Below are 20,586 nucleotides of genomic sequence, written 5' to 3' on the forward strand. Positions count from 1 at the left end.
AGGGTAAAAGTGTCATTTTATATATTAAATAGTTTTTTAACAAGTCATAATAAAGTCAAAAGGGTTAACAATGTCATTTTACATGCAAAATTTGGTTTGACATGACTGAAAAGTAACGTTTGGGGTGTGAGTGAAAAACGGAACAAATATTTGTAATGAGAGTGATAGTAATTTTTAAAAGTTGTTTCAATGTGATATTTGATCAAATTTGAGGGGGCGTTAGTGAAATTAACCCATATATTAAACTATCACAAATTGAATTGATCATAGTGACCGATTGCTCGTGGTATCCTAAGTGACTAAAACCAAATGGCCTGATTCTTATACCTTGTAGCATCCCAACCCAATCAAAATTCTATATTGCCCTTTATAATAAGAAATTTGAATTTATTACTTGGTGGGAGTACTATATTAGTATATTCCATGTATCTCTCAGGTATCCAATACTTGCTCAGTGTTTGGAGGAGTTGTGTACGTGCATTACACCACCTCGTTTTGATGGCATGTGTATGTCAAACATAGTATTCTCTCAGTTTCAAAATAGTTGTATGTTTTGGGAACTGTGACTCACAAAGACAACTATTTTGAACAAAGAGAATATAATTTTAATGCACAACACCGTAAACGAACCTCCAAGGAATCCTGACACGGTACGCAAATAGTTATTCTATTTTAGATTTTGGGAAATTATGATATTGTAAGCATTGAAATTTAAAATTGAGAGAAAGAGAGAAAAGAAATGAATCCTTGGTATGGTAGGACACATATGCTAGTCCCATCCACGCATATAAGATGCTGATGGAAAACAGAATAAACATAAGTAATTATTTTATAATTAATTCGAACAACATTCCAACTTTGGAATGTTCAAATCCATATCACAAATTTTTTATATAGTAAGCCATTTGTTTAGAATTTTAGAAAACATGTTAAATAGGAGTGTAAATAAAATGAATGGGCTAATATATTATAGACTCACTTCTTTTTCTCTCACACAGTCCACACACAAGGGAGAGAGAAAAATGGAAGACACTCAGAAAAGCCTCATGCCACTGTGGTCAGAGGCGGAGTCAGGATTTCATTTTAAGGGCGTAGTGTATTTGACGAAAAAAAAAAAAAAATTTAAAAAAACTCAACTAATTTCCCAATTTTCGCATCAAAAGGCAAACAAAAAAAAATCATAGCAAAATTGCAAAAATTTCAAGTATTGATTTAAACAATGATACCGGTTGAATTTTGAACCATCGGAAAGCAATCATACTCCATCTCCAAGCACTTCGTGAATCCTGACAATAAAGAAAACAAGATTTCGTTTCATTATTTCAATATTAAATTAACAAGCAAACAAAATGTTTTTCAGTAATGTGAACAAAAAATTCAAATAAAAGTTTTATTATTCAACTGAAAAAGGACAAAATTAAAATATTTGACAAATATAAGAATCAAAATGTAAATTGGAACCATAGTTTTTTAAATTGAAACCCAAAATCGTTAACACACAACACAAAAAACCCACATATTGTAAACAAAATTATATATAATATATTTACAATCAAAACAGAGAATGTGCAACTCAAATCTTAATCATGTGAAATTCATGTAAAACGGAGAATGTACAAACAACTATACAACTGATTTCACAGGATTATCTATAATATTAACAGTTCCAAACTTCCAATCATGTGAAATTCTTTTTTTTTTAAAAAAAAAAAAAACTAAGGGGTAAATGGCCGGTACTACTGGAAGGATTCCTCTTTGGCTAATAGGTACTGTAACTGGTATTCTTGTAATCGATTTAATAGGTATTTTCTTTTATGGTTCATATTCCGAATTGGGTTCATCCCTGTAGTAATTGAATGAATTGAGTTATAGACATGAAAGTGTAAGAACTCAACGGGATTCCCTTCTTTGTTTGTCTGATTCGGGAGGAAAGATCCCGTTGAGTTCTTAATAATCATAATACTTTTTTCATAAATATGACAAAACGGATTTTTTTCGATATTTCAAAAAACTCCATTCCACCCTTCTCTGATGTGATGATTTTTTGAAAAATGAACTTCATTGGATTGATTCAGAACACCGGGTCTTCAGTAGTATCGATACTTTTCAAGTTAGAAGAAAGAATGAATCCTCCGATTTCCTGGATGACATAATCGATATTTCTGTAAATTAAATAGAATACAAACCCTTTCGATACTAATCGAACGTTACTCTTACTCTATTTATTTTCTTTTAGTATCTCATCAAAATTTACATTATTTTTTATAAGTTTTTTGAAGAAGTTTTATTTACTCAATAAATTTCCCTCTCTTTTTTTGTTTGTCCGCTACTTATTATATTGTACGTAAAAAAAAGTTCAGATAAAATAAGTTCTTATTATTATTTTTTTTCTAAATTGTATAAAATAAAATAAGTTTTACCTGTAAATGATGTAAATCAAAGAGTGAATCTTTGATCTTTCCTCTCTATTCTATTGCAAACGATGGTGCTTCAAAGTCCAGTCAGAGCATAAATAATCAAATTCGTGTGTAAGAGAGTTTGAGAATGGAGACCTAAAATTTCTTTCCAAAAACAGATACTTGAGTTTAAGCCTTCTAGAAGTTGTTGTTTTTTTTTTTTTTTTTTTGACGGAATAAAGAATGGAAAAGTTGTTTTCCAAATAAAACAAAAACAAACAGAGGTAACATTGAGTGGAGCAAAAGCTGATTCAAATTTCAATTATATTAATATAAAATAAAAAGTATAAAAGCACATGGAGTTGCATTGCAGGTATTGTGGGAGAATGTTTTGCTAGGTAAATGACAGAATCGCCCCTTTGTATATTATTAAATTTTTTTTTAGGGGGATATATTTTAACTTTAAGAAATATATGTATATAATAATACTATATATATATATATATATATATATATATTTTTTTTTTTTTTTTTTTTTTTTTGAGGGGGTGCGTGTGCCAGTGGTCACACGGTTCCTCCGCCCCTAATTGTGGTGGCATACCCTCTTTTAAGGACATGTAACTCCAGCCGTTGACTACCAGATAACCAGAGGGCGCCAACCACGCCCAGCCGGAAATGACATCTTCACCGGAGCACGTGAATCTGGTCTCGACATACGTTACGCCACTGTCAGCGACGGTTTTCCGGCGGGGTTGGACTTCAAGTTGGAGCAGTTTGTGGAGGCTCAGCTCCATCTCATATGGGGGTATGTGGATGAACTGGTGGGAAATTAAGATAGTCCGGACGGTGGAGCCACCGGTGTCTTGCTTGGTCGGCGACACGTTCCATGTGTGGACTTCCACGGTTGCCAAAAAGTATGAGCTGGTTAATGTTTCTTTCTGGACTCAACCTACTATCACTTGGACCTTCTAAAGAGAAATGGTCATTTTGCTTCTAACCGTGAGTATCCTCCCTCTCTCTCTCTCACACACACACACACCAAAATTACTCCATCCACCAGGACCACCACCAAAGTTTATCTTCTCGAGTCAAAATCAGATTTCTTTTGTTCAGTACTACTGTGAGTGAAGTTGACCACTTTTAAATGGTGAAATTTACAATTATATATAACTGAGAAATTTTTCTTATTTATATCCGTTTATTTACGAAAGAAATTTCACCAGTGAAGTGATGAAATTCATGACTGCACCAAACAACAAGAAATCGTTGTGGAGAGGATTCGTCTCCTTCTTTCCCACCATTTCTCTATTTCTCAATATATATATATATATATATATATATATATATAGTGCTAATTAATAAAGAGGAAAGTAAAAATATTAGGAAATAATTAATAAAAATTGTTAGAGGGAGAAAATTAGAGATTCAAGTGCATGTTTTTTTTTTTTTTTTTGTTAAATTCAAGTGCATGTTTTGTGTTGCGTGTAAATTTTAATATTGTATTTTTTTTTTCTTCTTCTCCTTTATGTTGAGAAATCTACTGAAAAGAGTGATACTTCTGAAAAATTAAATGATGTTTGTAATTCAGAGTGGTTGGAATTCAGTGCTGGATGGTTTATGGTGTTCTCTTTCCGTTGCTTTGTTTTCCTTTCTTTGCCGATCAAACCACTAATCGAAAATTAGTGGTGGATGATCGGAAGATAGGAATCAATTTATGTGATAAGAAATCAATCACTAGGGAAGAAGTTGTGGACAAGATCAGCTGCATCGTCACAACTCCATGAGGATATATCAAACATTGACCAATAACATTGGTGGATTTTTTTATTATCTTAAATAAATTTGGTCAATTTTTATTTCTTCTGGATCCTCTTCCTGCGTGATGAAGTTCTGTTTACCCATATTCAATCTGAACAAATTTTTGAAAATTTTAGCTACTTGAAGACCAAATAAATGAGTGCCCGTGTTCTTGTCACATTGGCCATGTGCGAAGTAAAAAATATTCCTATTATTCTATATAGTTTTAATTAGCTTATGTTGAACGAGAATTTTCTATTAATCCTGTTAATTTTCTATTTCCGGAATAGTATATGCCAACTGAAATATATTTATGAGTTGGAAAGAGAATTTACTTTCCCTCAGCTGATTTCTTTGGATTTCATAATATATTTTTGGTCCTTCTAAATCGACATGAAAGACATTCAATTACTATTGCCTTTAAAGGCCTTGAGCGAATGAACAGATCTATTGCATTTGGCATTTGCTTATTATTTCCCCATTATCCTGTTACTAAAATTAAAATTTTCCTTTTTTTTTTTTTTTTTTTGGATGATTTTTATTCCTTTTATTATATTTTATTTTACTAAAATGTAAAGATGCAAATTTGCATTTTTGTGTTTTTACAGTTCAATGCCACATTGATCATTTTTGTATTGATTTGTTTTTTTGCTGATTGTCTAGCTGGTACTGTCTCCACAGCTGCATATAAAAGATGGGAGAAGGCTGCAATTGCTGGGGTTTCATTAGTTGCTGATGCTGCTGAGCATTTGGAACGGACAGCCATGCACTGATAGAGAGCTTGAACATGTCCAGAATCCACTAGTTGAGGACCAGCTCTTGCCCAATGGTATAACTCAGAAGGAACTGATTGTAGGGCTGATGTGAAATTTCTGAACAGTGAACACTATCTGATTCTTTGCATTCTACTTTCCAGGGCAACAGGTTTTGGACCCTGTTGGAAAAGATTTCCTCCCTATGCCAACTTTTTCAAAGAATCTGTTTATGGAGAACAACACACAAACTTCCATGAAACTCAAGCTTCAGTTGTTCCCAATTGATGATGGTACTCGAAGAGCCTTGGAACTGGCTAGTATTAATGGAATTATGTTTATGGGTTTATGTAGAATCAAGTTTTAGAATTTGAATGATGCTAAGAACATTTACTAACTATCCCCGTGTTCATTTTTTTCCACAGGATAATCATAATCCACACCTGGAGCTCACTTTAAGTTCTCGGAAGAAGATATCTTCAGTTTTGGAACATCTCAATCGCAAATGGGGAAATTCTAGCATAGCATCAGGAGAACTAGTGATCTTTCCTTACTGCGCCCAGAGGGAAAACCTTTTGGGTTAGCAGAGATGGACTTTGGACTCTATGCTTTGTGCGGCAGATGTATATGCACTGATTGGAAGCCCACCAGTTTTCCGCTTGAGGTATTCTTCTTTATTTCTTTTTCTCTTAAGAGGCAATGTCCACATCATAAACGTCATGTTTGAGTCTTTTTATTTATTTATTTTGAAGGTATGGTTGGTTTTCCCACACTGAACTTGGATCCACAACACTTCAAGCACCTTTGGCATCGCTTAGCATTCTGGAAGAGTGTATTATGCACCCGAGTAATACGAAGGAGCAGATTGTGGATTCATTACCAGTAGCCACTCCACCACTTGCTGATCATCAACCCAAGAAACAAATGGATGCTTTGTTATAAATTAAACTTGATTATATTTTTAAATGTCTTGGAAGGTTACGGATATTTTTTATTTAATGTTTAATTTTATGTTTATGTGAATTTTTATTGGAGTTAGTGGGTTAGTGTGAGTTTTGCCTACTAAATGTTATGTTAGTGGCCGGGGTGTTAATTTTTCATTTACATTTATGTTTTAAAGCCTATATAAACCCATGTATTATACCCATTTTCAAACAAGTGAAATAAAAGTGTTTTCCTCCATTTTTATTCTCTTCCAAATAATATAGTGTTGTGTGTGTAACTAGGCCACTATTTCCAATAAAGTGGTATCAGAGCTAGTTTGTGAGAGAGAGAAGAAATGGCAAACAATTCAGTTCCATTTCAAATGTCTCGATTCACCAAAGATAACTATGAAAATTGGTGTATCCGTATGAAGGCAATTTTGGGAGCACAATATGTGTGGGAAGTTGTTTCCAAAGGTTATGACGAGCCAAAAGATAAGGCAACTTTGTCTCAAGTCGAAAAAAATGTTTTACAAGCCATGAGAAAAAAGGACAAAAATGCGGTGATGACCATCCATCAATGTTTGGATGATGGAATGCTACAAAGAGTTGCTAGTGCAGAAAATGCAAAGCAACTATTGGAGATTCTTCAAAATTCCTTCCAATGTGTTGATAAAGCGAAGAAGGTTCGCCTCCAAATGTTACGGGGTGAATTTGAAGCATTGCATATGAAAGAATCTGAATCAATCTCAGATTATTTTTCGAGGGTTCTGGCTATTGTAAATCAACTAAGAAGATATAGCGAAACCACCAAGACTGATACAAGGGTCGTTGAAAAGATCCTTCGGTCGTTGGATTCCAAATTCAATTACATTGTTGTAGCCATTGAAGAGTCAAAGGATTTGGATTCCATGACTGTTAATCAACTCATGGGTTCGTTGCAAGCTCATGAAGAAAAGGTGGTAAAGAAACAAGAAGCTTTGGAGCAAGTGCTACAAACAAAGTTTTCGTTGAACGAAAGAGACGAAAAACATGGAGGAAATCAAAGGGGCCGAGGACGTGGAAATGCACGTGGCCGAGGAAGAGGAAGAGGCCGTGGAAAAGGAGAAAGAAGTGGTCAACACACAACCAACAATGAAGAAAAAGTCCATGACTTACAACAAATAAGAGGTCATGGTAGAAGAAATTACTCAAGGTCATATGGAAGGTGGTATGATAAGTCTCAAATTCAATGTTACAATCGTCAAAAGTATGGTCATGCTTCGGAATATAGAAATGTTGTTAACGATGTTGAAGAACAGTTAATTATGTTGATAAAGAAGTGGAGCCTACTTTGTTGTTGGCATACAAAGGTGAAATGAGTGAAGAAGATGCATGGTATCTTGACACCGGTGCTAGCAAACATATGTGTGGTAGCAAAGAGAAGTTCATTGATATTGATGAATCAATAAATGGCAAGGTGACATTTGGAGCTTATCACAAATTCCGGTAAGAGGGAAGGTAAAATATTGATTCGTTTGAAGAATGGGCATTATCAATTTATCTATAATGTTTATTGTATGCCTAATATGAAGAACAATATTTTAAGTTTGGGACAACTCTTAGAAAAACGTTACAATATTTTCATAAAGGATTGTAGTCTTTCAATAAAATACATATTGGGTAATTTGATTGCCAAGGTTCCAATGACAAAGAACCGGATGTTTTTGCTAAATATTCAAGCCGACGAGGCTAAATGTTTGAAAGCTTGTTTTAATGATTTAACTTGGCTTTGGCACTTGAGACTTGGGCACTTGAATTTTGGAGGATTAGAGTTGTTGGCCAAAAAAAAGATGATGAAAAGATTGCCTTTCATTAGCAATCCAAATCAGTTATGTGAAGGATGTCTCGTTGGAAAGCAATCAAGGAAAAGTTTTCCTAAAGAAACTACCACAAGAGCTACAGCGCCACTACAACTTATCCATTCAGATGTTTGTGATCCAATTTCTCCATTATCATTTGGTAAGAATAATTATTTTTTCTTATTCATTGATAATTTTAGCCAAAAAAAATATGGGTGTATTTTCTTAAACAAAAATCGGAGGTGTATGGAATTTTTAAGAAATTTAAATCACTTGTTGAAAAACAAAGTGACTATGATGTAAAGGCTCTTCGATCCGATAAAAGTGGTGAATTCGCATCAAATAATTTCAACATTTTTTGTGAAGAAAATGGAATTCACTATCCTTTAACGGTTCCGAGATCGCCCCAACAAAATAGAGTTGCAGAAAGGAAGAACAGAACCATTCTCAATATGGCTCGAAGCATGTTGAAAAGTAAGGAAATGCCTAAAGAATTTTGGGCTGAAGCGGTTGATTGTGCGGTGTATTTGTCTAACTAGTGTCCTATTAAAAGTGTGCAAAACAAAACACCACAAGAAACATAGAGCGGAAGAAAGCCAGGTGTCTCACATTTGCGGGTTTTTGGGAGCATTGCCCATATGCACGTGCTGGATGAAATGAGGACTAAGTTAGACAACAAAAGTGAAAAAATGGTATTCATTGGCTATGATGCAAGTTCCAAAGGTTATAAGTTGTACAATCCAAGCAATGTGAAGATTGTCATTAGTAGAGATATTGAATTCGAAGAGGGAACCACATGGGATTGGGACACTTCAAATGAAGATTATAATATTTTTCCAATTTCGAATGAGAAGCAAGAAAATGAAGGCATGGAGCAACCCATTTCTTCACCAACATCACCTCCACCGCCATCAATTCAAGATCAATCAACTTCATCATCATCATGTTCAAGTGACACACCACCACTTCGCATGAGGAGTCTTCGTTACATATATGACGAAACAAATGAGGTAACAGAAAGGTTAGGTGATATAACACTTTTTTGTCTCTTTGCGGATTGTAAACCCGTAGGATTTGAAGAGGCGGTATTAGACAAAAAATGAAGAAATGCTATGGATGAAGAAATTAAATCCATAGAGGAGAATAACACAAGGGAACGTGCTACACTTCCAAAAGAGCAAAAGGCAATTGGTGTCAAATGGGTGTATAAAGTAAAGAAGAATGCAAATAGTAAAATTGAAAAATATAAAGCAAAATTGGTCACCAAGGAGTACAACTAAAAGCTCAAAATTGACTATAATGAGGTATTTGCACCTGTAGCTCATTTGGAAACAATTAGATTGTTAATTTCTTTGGCAGTTCAAAATAATTGGAGAATTCACCAAATGGATGTAAAATCGGCTTTCTTGAATGGGTTTCTTGAAGAAGAGGTGTATGTTCAATAATCCATGGGCTATATTGTAAAAGGGCAAGAAAACAAAGTCTTGAAATTGAAGAAGGTTTTATATGGCTTGAAGCAAGCACCAAAGGCGTGGAATAAGCAAATTGACAAATATTTTCAAGACTATAATTTTTCAAAGTGCCAATATAAACATGCTCTTTACTCCAATGTAAGTGAGAATGGAGATATATTTTTTGTTTGCTTGTATGTGGATGATTTAATCTTCACATGTAGCAATCCAAAAATGTTTGAAGATTTTAAGAAGGTTATGGCTCGAGAGTTTGAGTGACGGACACTGGCATCATGGCTTATTATCTTACCATTGAGGTCAAGCAAATGAAGGATAAAATTTTCATTCACCAAGAAGGCTATGCTAAGGAAATTCTCAAGAAATTCAAGATGGAAAATTGTAAATTGGTGAACACGCTCATAGAAGTTAGAATTAAATTGTTAAGAGATAAAGATGGAGAGACGGTGGATCCAACATTTAATCCCTCTTCAATTGTTTTCGCATACCCTCTTCAAGGTTATTTAATCCCAGCTGTTCATTTGGGCATGAAGCTTGCATCAAAGGGCTTTGTGATACCTTCGGATTTCTAGATGCAGGTTGGCCAGGCCCACGCCTGATTCCCTGAGGATATCAAACTAATCAGCAATAAACGAACACAGAATACAATTAAGATAAATAGGAATAAATAAAATTGCTGAAAAGAAAAATGATAATCCAGAAACTGAAACCTCAGAATAAATTTTTAATTAATAAATAAACTCTTCTGATACAACTAATCCTCCATGAATACAACTCGGGAATCCATCTAGTGGACCCTATTCAAAATCCAACTGAAGTTAAACTAAACTACACAAGGAAAACCAAAACTAAATATAAATAGCAGTCCTACACAGTTGGAAGAGTGAGTGACCATCTCTGCTCAACACGAATAAGGTCTAAAACTGGAACCGTCAGATACCTGAAAAATAATAGTGGGTCAGGCCTACAAACAAGTTCTATTCTAACTACAATCCAAACAGAGACCCGATATGCAGATACATCATAGATATCTCAACCATATCTATATAATCCGTAAATATATATATATATATATATAGATATATCCACACTACAGGACTCTCACTAGACTACAATGGGGGTCTCAACCTGAATAGAAGGCAACATGCAAAAACGTACCCAAATGTGGGCATGAGTACCTAAACCTAACAGGGTATACCTCAACTATCACAACCAGTTATGCATCCCAATGCATATACGCTCCCTAACACGATCCTGAAACTCAAGCTCATATCGCGGTACCATAAACTATATATATAAATTCCCATCCAAAACCAATGTAGTGTCGCTCAACTGTTCGTTACCAAGACACCACATATAATTAGGATTTAAATGTTTTCATTAAACCCATTTTCTTCCTAATACAGAAATATATAAACAAACATCCAATATGTCGTTCAATTGTTTTAGTTGACAGGACATGCAACCATGTAGGATTTAACTGTTTTAGTTAATCCATTCCGTATGTATGAATAGGTAGGAATTAGTGTTTTGATCTAATTCGTCCCTAATATGCCATCGTCCCATACCGGTGCATATAATGCATATGATTTATAAATGATGCAACACTTTAAACAGTACATCAAATAAATCCACATAATTCATATAGTTGATAAAAACAGAATTTAAACAATCCATCAACTAAAATCCAAAATAACATCCCTGTAATTGCTAGAACATTATTTAATAGTTCAACAATTAGAATCCAAAGCATTTAATCCATGTAATTGCAGACAGAGTTTTAATATCTCAACAATTAAAATCAAAAGTAAGCATAAAACAAGTTTGATAATTAAATGACCCCATTATGCATTCAAAACAAGTTTTATAAATTAAACTACAGGCCGTTAAATTACTAGACACAGTTTAAGCAATTAAATCCCATCTATCTGTTATATCCGTTAATAGCATGCATCTGGTTTTACGCTTTCATACTATTTAGTTCAATTGCATAAAAACATCAATTGAAGATCGAAAATATCCTATAGAATTCCAAAATGTAATTGTTAAATGAGAAAGTAAAAACTTGATACATAAAAAGCCAAGAAACAAAGAAATATTACCTTAGTTTAAGAATACTTCAGAAAAAACAGAGACAGAAAGAGTTCAAATAACTTTAACTTGCACAAACAAACTGTACACAACTTATGCTTTTTAATAATTGTTCCACCTATTGGCGTACGATTCTTTCCGTGGAAGAGCTAGGAGAGAAATCTTCTCGAACGAATTCATAATCGTTGAATTAGTCTTCGCCACCAACTCCTCCGTCACCGAAATCTCATGCCCGGCAATAAAGCCATCAGCGCCTCCAGCGAGAGAAATCATGAACCGTGCTCGTGCCCACAGAGGATCTGATCTGATCCACCCATCTAAATGTAATACCCCGATATTTTAAATGATTTATTAATTAGGATTAATTAATTTTTATTTATATTAAAATGAATTTGTTTGATTAATTGTTTTTATTTTAATTTTTATAGTATTTATTTTTATTTAATTGAGTGTATGATTAATTATTTTATTTTTATTAAATTATATTTCGTAATTATATTTGATGAATTGGTGTGTTGGTTTGCTATATGAGAATGTCATGATTGTGTTGTTTTAAGTTGCTTATTTGACTAGGTGTAATTTTATGTTAATGTGATTTTAGTTGTAATTATTAGTTTTAATTTAATTATTTTATTTATTTAAATTAAGTGGTTTGGGCTTAAGAAATGTTCGACCAAAGGATATGGTCTTGGGCTTGGATGAAGCCTTGATGGGTTAATTAATAAAGGCTCATGGGTATTTGATTATTTTAATAATCATTTTTATTGATTTAATTATATATAAATATAATTAATTGATAAGTGTTACAGAAAGATATAGGTTTATGGATATATATATAGGATTTAGGATTTAATTAACCGATGGTTAATTATGGGAGATATAATGTGCATAAGTAATATAATATATTTTTATATATATATTATATTATTTAAATAGTATTAGTTTATTATTTTATTTTGTAATCCTACTAGGAATAGGATTTAGGGTTTAATATGTATAAATATACACATAAGGTTTAGGGTTAAGAAGTTTTCACGTTAGAAAAATAAAAGAGACAGAGAGGGAAGAAGAAGAGAGAACGGACAAGGAGTAGGCCGGATCTGAGAAAGCGGATGTCGGAATTAGAAGAGACAATCAAAGGTTAAAGCTTCGATTTCATTTCGAAATCTTCAGGCAAGTTGTCTCTAACTCTCCTCTTAGGACCCATAAATCTATCACCTTGGGTGCCAAAATTTTAGATTTAATTTATTAATTAAATCATGTTAGATCGAGATAATAAAAAAGAATATATAAATTATTATATTTGGTTTACGGATATATGGGATTTTAATTGTGTATATAGAGGTTGTATATTTTTAAAATCAAGGTATAGGTGAATTTGTGACCCAAGAGGGTTAATTTTAATTTTCTGGAATTTCTGGTTTTTTTTTATATTTTTCTGGATTTAATTTATATTTTTTGGATATTTTAGGAGATTTATATATAATTAATTAGTTGTATAATTATATATATATATATATATACACTGTACACATTGAATACTGCTGGGTGGAATCGGCACATGAAGTAAGGGGTGGCGATTTGGTGCAGCAAGGTTCATCGTCCTATGGTGCGCCTCAAATCAGGACCATTAGATGGTCCTGATGAACAAAAAAAAAAATCCGGTGTATATGTGTACATGGGAGGCGACATGCAAGCTAATCTAGACCATAAGATTTATGTAAGCTATTCAAATTAATCCGGTGTGATGCGGTCCCATGGGATTCGGTGTGCTAGGGATTCTGAGCCTTAGATGCGGCTGGACAAAGGAAAGATTGATATGGTGTGGCGCATAAGCATAGAGGTGCGGTGAAGTGATTCAGTACACTGCGCCCATAAAGACCAAGTTACATCCAGCAAATGAGAGAGCGTCACGTCAGCCAGAGGAAGAATCAGGTGCATGGGCGGCGCGTGAGAGCGCGTGGGGGCGCATGAGGAGGCGTTTGGGGTCCCGAAAAGATTCTGTGGGGTCCGGTGAGTTTGCAGAATTGATTTTAAGCCTGTTAGGGTTGAAATAAACCACTTGAGGAGGTGTTCTTGATATTCTAAGAACCACAGAGTGTTACTACGAGGATTAGTAGTAATTATTTGGAGTAAATATAATAATATATTATATTGTTATGGAGGGTTGTGTATATATGTGTATATATATCTATATATATGTATTTACATATATGTGTACACATGGATTGTTGATTTTAATTATGATTATTACGGAAGGGAGTATTTATATATATATATATGGAAGGTATTATACATATATATTATATAGTATATGTGTATAGGTATATATATTATTTAAGATAATTAATATTAGTTATTCTTATTTAATATATTTGGATAGACTGATTATTAAATGGTAATATGCTTATAATGTGCATGAGATGTTTATGTATGAATTAGACATGGTTAAATGGTAGACATGGATGAGCTGTCAAAGGTGTAATTATATTGCCTAGATATTTGTATGAATAAAAAAAAATATACGTACACAGGAAGCATGGATGAGTTGCTAGGTTAATAATATAAATAAATATACTTAGAGAGGCATGGTTGAATTGCCAAATGTATAAATAAATATACTTAGAGGGGGCATGGTTGAATTGCCAAAGGTATAAATAAATATACTTAGAGAGGCATGGTTGATTTGCCAAAGGTATACATGAATAAACTTAAAGGAGGCATGGTTGAGTTGCCAGTATATAAATAAATATATTTATAAGGGCATGGTTGATTTGCCAAAGTGTATTATTGCTATGTGTTAGATGATTAAAGTATATCATCTATAAGTATTGCATGTATAGGTTGGATTAGGATTAATTAGATATTCTTAGAATAGTCTAATACATTCAGGATAGTGTATTACTTTATACATATTAACAAAATAATACTAGGGGTGACATGGATGATTTGTCAAAGCCTAGCGGTGTGATGTAGATACTTATAATCATTATTGGTTTTGGAAAATAAATATAAATGATGGATTTGGTCTAGGTATGATTGATAATTAATCGTTGGTGATTGGTTTCAACAAATTTAGTGAACTTATTAATGGATAGGATTATTGTATTTATATATAATTGTTTATATATATTTGTATCATCTTATATTAAAGGTTAAAACTTTAATTAGGATGATTTTGGTTAGAGATGCTTTATTTATTAGTTTTCAGAGGCTTGGTAGATGGAACTTGCTCGTGGGTCTAACCCACGATTTATTTTTCAGGTTATTAGAAGTTCCAGTCTCGAGGTTGAGGATCCGCAGCTGGGAGACTGTCATTCATCTACTCATCTTGTTTACCTTTAATTAGTATAGTTAATTATTGTTAAATGTTTTGTATAAACTGGTGGTTTATAAGATTTTGGTTTAGGGGTCCTTAACTTATGGGATTCCCGAGTTGTATTCTTTTTCAGAATTTGAAACTCATGGAAATGTTTTTGTAAAAGAGATGTTATTTTATTAATAGAATTCTATTCAGCGATTTATTTATTTATTTATTTTTTTTATTCCTCTTGTATTCTGTGTTCGTTTAAATACTATATTGTTTTGATATCTCCGCATTTTCGGGTGTGGGCCTGGCCAGCCTACACGTGGAAATGTAAGGGGTATCACACTAAATCAGAGCCATTGAGAATCATTTATTCCGAGCACTAAAATGGGTAGAGTATGGGGATTGGGCGCCGTCATCGATGAAGAAGGTGGATGTGTGTGTGTGTATATATATATATATATATATATATATATATATATATTTGGGAAACTGCCGTATATATATAATATAAACATATATATTATATATAATATAACCCTGTTTGGTTACAAGCACAGTGTAATTCCAAATTATGTGTAATTCCATATATATCCAAATTAAATGTGATGTATACAATTTAGCCAAACATGATCATTGGAGGGTAATTTGGGCATTATCGTTTACCTTTTTTATGATGTCAGCAAAAAGTCTCTTTGACCAGATTTGACCATTGACTGAGGGGGGGAGACTGATGTGTATCAGAAAAAGTAAGGGGTCTGACTGAATTTTTACAAATGTGGGAGGGTCTCCTTGAAGATTGGACATACCTCAAGGGGTGTAACTGAAGTTAACCCTTATTTTTTTTTTTTCACAAAAAGTATTTATATTTCATTTTACAAAGATAAATTTGTCATGTTATTTATTAGGTAATCGCAAAGACACCATTGATTATATTCTTGGAGTTAAGGCCATAGAGCCAATGGTCTTATGTCATATCTTCACGATACTGATGTATCAACTGTGCTGCACCAGATTATCTATAAGTCCTTTGATGAAGTCAAGACAGCAGATTTTATCCTCATTAACACTGTGCATGAGTTGGAATCTGAAACAATCTCAGCCCTACATCAAAAGCAACCCACTTTTGCAATTGGGCCCATTTTCCCTTCTGACTTCACCAAGAGCATTGTCACCACGAGCCTCTGGTCCGGGTCAGACTGCACCCAATGGCTCAACACTAAGCCCACTAGGTCAGTTCAGTATATCTCTTTTGGCAGTTTGGCCCATGTTAGTCAAGATGACTTAATGGAGATAGCCCATAGGCTTTGGCTCAGTGGAGTGAGTTTTATTTAGGTGCTTCGGAAGGACATTGTAGATTCTGAAGAGGCGTATTCCCTTCCCGTTGGATTTGAAGATGGTATCAAAAATAGAGGGTTGATCGTGACGTGGTGCGCTCAGATTGCTGTGATGTTGCATCCATCGGTGGGAGGGTTTTTAACTCATTGTGGTTGGAATTCAGTACTGGAGGGTATATGGTGTTCTCTTCCTTTGCTTTGCTTCCCTTGCTTCTCTGATCAAATCCCTAATCGAAAATTAGTGGATGATGATTGGAAGATAGGAATCAATCTATGTGATGAGAAATCAATCACCAAGAAAGAAGTTGCGGAGAAGATCAATTGTCTGATGGGTGGAAAATCAGCTGATGGATTGAAGAGTGAGGTCAAGAAGGTTAAAAGAACATTCGAAAATGCAATTGCAACTGATGGATCCTCAGGGAAATTTTTTAATCAATTTATCAAAGATCTTAAAGTCAAAATCACAACATATGTGGTCTTGATACATCATCACAACTACCATGAGGATCAATCAATCTCTGGCCAAGCTTATGCTGCATTCAACAACATGGAATCAATTTATTTAAATTAGAAGCTTGGTAACAACAAGCTTAGATCACACTAAATTGGATTTTCTCCTATTCCTAAAGCTCTTTTAAGTTGTTAATCTTTATCTCAAAATTATTTTGGTTTTCATCATAAATTTCTTTTAATAATGTTTCACCTCTCATTATTGTTTTTTGTGAGTGGAAATAGTATAATTAGTTGCCATTTTATGAGTTACACATTGTAAACTTCATGAAAGAGATGGGCATCATTGGCTTCTTTAGTTTCTGGATTACTTGCATTAGTTTTTTACTTTTTGTTTTCTTGTAAGAGATGGGTTCCTAAAAACGGTTAATGCATAATGCATCATGCAATGCAGGTACTGATTAGGAGAAAGCTCTTCTCTCTTCCCAGCTGGCCTTTTACATTATATAGTGGCAATCACTCAATCACAATCTTTCTTTTTCACATTAGTGAAAGTAGCAAATAGTTTTGGACACGCATGTGCCTTGAAAATCGGTCAAAGTAACACTAAAGAATATACAACCAACACACACAAACAAGTAAAAACAACAAAATTAAAGGTCCTGTTTGGTACGCATTTTTTTTTTTTTTTTTTTTCTTATCAGGTACTGTAACAATGAACAATAAAAAACTTGTTTCGTAAAAACTATTTTGTTTTGTACAGTGTTGAAACGTTTTGTGAATAATAGCCAAAAATCAAAACACCAAGTTGATGTTTTTATATGTTTATGCATTGTAATGTTTGGTACTGTAGCGATGAACAATAATTTTTTTTTTTTTTGAAAAACTCTTAAATGATATTTTAAAACTCATTAACTATTATATTTTCAAACTTGCAACACTTTTTTATTAAACATGTTTTCATGTGTTTGTTTTCAAATATCTTGCAATAAATGAATGTTACCAAACATATGTTCGATTAGTATTCAAAATACTTATTTTATTTTAAGTTAAAACAATACGTGCAAAACAAAACGCATACCAAACATTCCCAAAGACTATACACTTGGTTAGGTTTAAGTTTTGATCGACGTTCCTTGCAAACAATTTATTGGATCACATTAACGGATAAAAGTCTAATATTTTCTTGATCCATGTGGAGACGGAAATTTGCACTATATTTCGGAATTAGTCGGGGCAAAGTCCCAGATACCTCACGGACCAAAAAAAAAAAAATGGTCAACACTAATTTTGGAGGGTGTTTTTGAAAAGGAGAGAGAGAGAGAGGAAGTGTAGGTATCTCATTCTTTTTGGATTAATTTTCAATACACAATATCGATCTCTATCAACACTAAAGAAGTCAAAGGCATTCCATCCTGACCCATATATGAAAATCCGACCGTCTGATTAAAAATTAGATTTCAACATCACTTCCAGATCACTCAAAAACCTTTGGGAAGGCTCGTTCCCATGTGTAGTTGAAATTAAGCTCAGTATCAAAGTCGTATTTTCAAAAGGCACAACTGGGTATTCACACCCCTTGGATGTTCTTACACCGAAGTTTGGGCAGTACTCAAAAACCAACTTCCTTCCGTTCTAGCAAGACCACATCCTACTCCTCTAAAGTTTTATGCTAGCTATCAAGGTACCAACATAACCCCTCTCATTTATCTAAATTTGAGACGAGCTGCATGACTTGTTTATTAAATAGGTTACATAGTCTTTTCAAGGGTTTATTTGTATGCATGATAATTTAGAAGATATTGCGGTGCAAAATGACTTGTGTCATCATCATTTAGAGCTTTCCTTCTTTTCTAGTCATGACCTCGAACCATCTTCTAGGTTACTAATGATATTTTCTTTTTGAACTTCCTTTTCCTTTACGATTGAAGTTTGGCTTTCATATTTTCCATAGCAATGCATGCCTGATTCATATATATTGTGTCTTGTGTACGAACATCTATTATGCACATGAATCAACTCGCATAGTAAAAAAATTAAAATAAAAATGTTACGTATGTTGCAAAATTAAATAGATGACACAAAAAAGAGATCAAACACACAATAACAAAAACACACAGATTTTATTCGGTTCACCCAAAATTTAGGGCTACGCCCAAGGGTTGTACAGGTTTTACTATAATCGAGTAATAACCCCCGTTTTTTATTGTCATGTGGATTAACGGATTTCTCACAGTTCCAATTTTATGGTAAGAGACTATGATCCAACTACTCGATACAACAATCTATTAGATTGTGTCATTTAGCATCGCGATGCAATCATATCACATCTCAACTGGGCATATATGTATATTTATAAGCTTTCACAATTTTAGACTCCACGTTACTCATCAACGTGGAAGGTTTCAAAATTTATATGCTACTAACCAATAAGAGTTAAACGCGTGAAAATAAGTAAGGTCAATATAATTATGCAAGTTTTGGTTTATTAAGTCACCTAATGCATGAATTTGCCCTCATTTTCAAAGAGTTAAATTTAACTATCACAATTTGAATCGATCATAGTGACCCATTGGCCGTGGTATCCCAAGTGACTAAAAACTCCAAATGCTCGAATACCTATACTTTGTAATAACCCAATCAATCAAAATTCTATATTGCCCGTTTATAATAAGAAATTAGAAATTTTCAGGGGTAGCATACTAGCATATTCCATGTACTTATCGTGTACCCCAATACCTGTTCCCTGATTGAAGGAGTCATGTGCACTAAACCACCTCGATGGCATGTATCCAAACAGTGTAATTTTAATGCACGACAGTGTAAACCGACCTCCAAATATATGGGAATCATGATATGATAAACAAATGGTTATATTGTACGGCATTAAAATTTAAAATTTGGCGGAGAGTGAAAGAAAGGAAATGAACCCTTGTTCACATATGCTAGGACACATATGCTCGTCGCATCCACGTATACAAGATGCTAATGAAAAATAGAATAAACAAAAGTAATCATTTTCTAATTATTTTGAACAACATTCAAACTTTGGAATTTTTTTATTTTTTATTTTTGAAAGGTACCAACTTTGGAATGTCCAAATCTATATCACAAATTTTTTATTAAAACATTTAAATAATAAGCCACTTGTTTAGAATTTTAGAAAATATTTTAATTAGGAGTGTAAATAAAATGAAGGGTTAAATGCAAAAAATTCCCCTGAACTATTGGGGTTTTGCAAGAAACCCCTCTAAACTATTATTTTGTTGCAATTCACCCCATCAGGTCACCAGAAAAGGCAAAAGACAATTCCACCCTTACAATGAACTAGGACAGTGCTACACTTGTAGCCAAACAGAGGTACTGGGCCTTAATAATATATATATATATATATATGGTATATAATATATGTCTCTGCAAACCCAGAAGGGGAAAGTACTGCAGCCACGGGGACGACGATGAGGAACGGCGGTGAGCTCGGCTGGTTCATCTCTTCATTCGCGAACTGGTGGGTCTCTTCAGCTCTCCGATGCAAGTCATCTAAAACTTGTGGTAACCGGAGTTAATCACTGAAGGTTCTGGGTCTGTTTCAAACGCAATCTTAAGGTTCCTTGAAGCTTTTCCGATAAAGGTCGCTGAAGCTTTTCTGATTGATTGAATGTTGATGCTCTTCAGGTTTGGTCGCCGTCTATATGGAGGTATCAGTTGGGTCTTCAATGGAACTCTAGTTCAGTTCATACAGCTTCAATTCGGAGCTCGCCGGCTTCAATGGACGCTGCTGCTCGGAGCTCGCCGAAATGGATGGGTCGTTGTATCTCTGCACATGGCTTCATCTTCGGTTGGGCCGGTGATACTCAGAGCTTCCCACCGATGGCCATAGAGTTTGAAGCCGGGTATGGAAAAATCAATATCTGGCAGTGGTTTGTTTATTGGAGGGTTGGAGCTGTTGCAATCTGATATGGGTATGATTGTGGGTGTAGGAACAAAACAAACCCAGTATAAATAATTTATAAAAAAAATAAAAAAAATAAAAAAAAAACCTCTGCAACTTTGTTGTTTTAAACAAACCCAGTACATATTGTTAGAAAGATTTCAAAAAATTTAACTTTTTAAGTATTTGATTGGACTGGTATAGCCCATTTAGTCGATCAGCAGATTCATCACAATAGAAAAAAAAATTTATAAGCTTTAATGGAGAAATTGAATTGGTTATAATACACCAT

At 33.9% G+C, this 20,586-nt stretch overlaps 1 pseudogene; it reads left to right on the forward strand.

Moving 5' to 3' along the window:
- Nucleotides 1-1,726: 1,726 nt before the first annotated feature.
- On the forward strand, nucleotides 1,727-20,320 carry LOC132314633 (UDP-glycosyltransferase 86A1-like; annotated as a pseudogene).
- Nucleotides 20,321-20,586: the final 266 nt, after the last annotated feature.

The sequence above is a fragment of the Cornus florida genome, unplaced genomic scaffold, assembly GCF_030987335.1.
Source record: "Cornus florida cultivar Cherokee Brave unplaced genomic scaffold, ASM3098733v1 CherokeeBrave_3.0.0_Hap2_Chr06, whole genome shotgun sequence".
NCBI classification, from domain to species: domain Eukaryota; kingdom Viridiplantae; phylum Streptophyta; class Magnoliopsida; order Cornales; family Cornaceae; genus Cornus; species Cornus florida.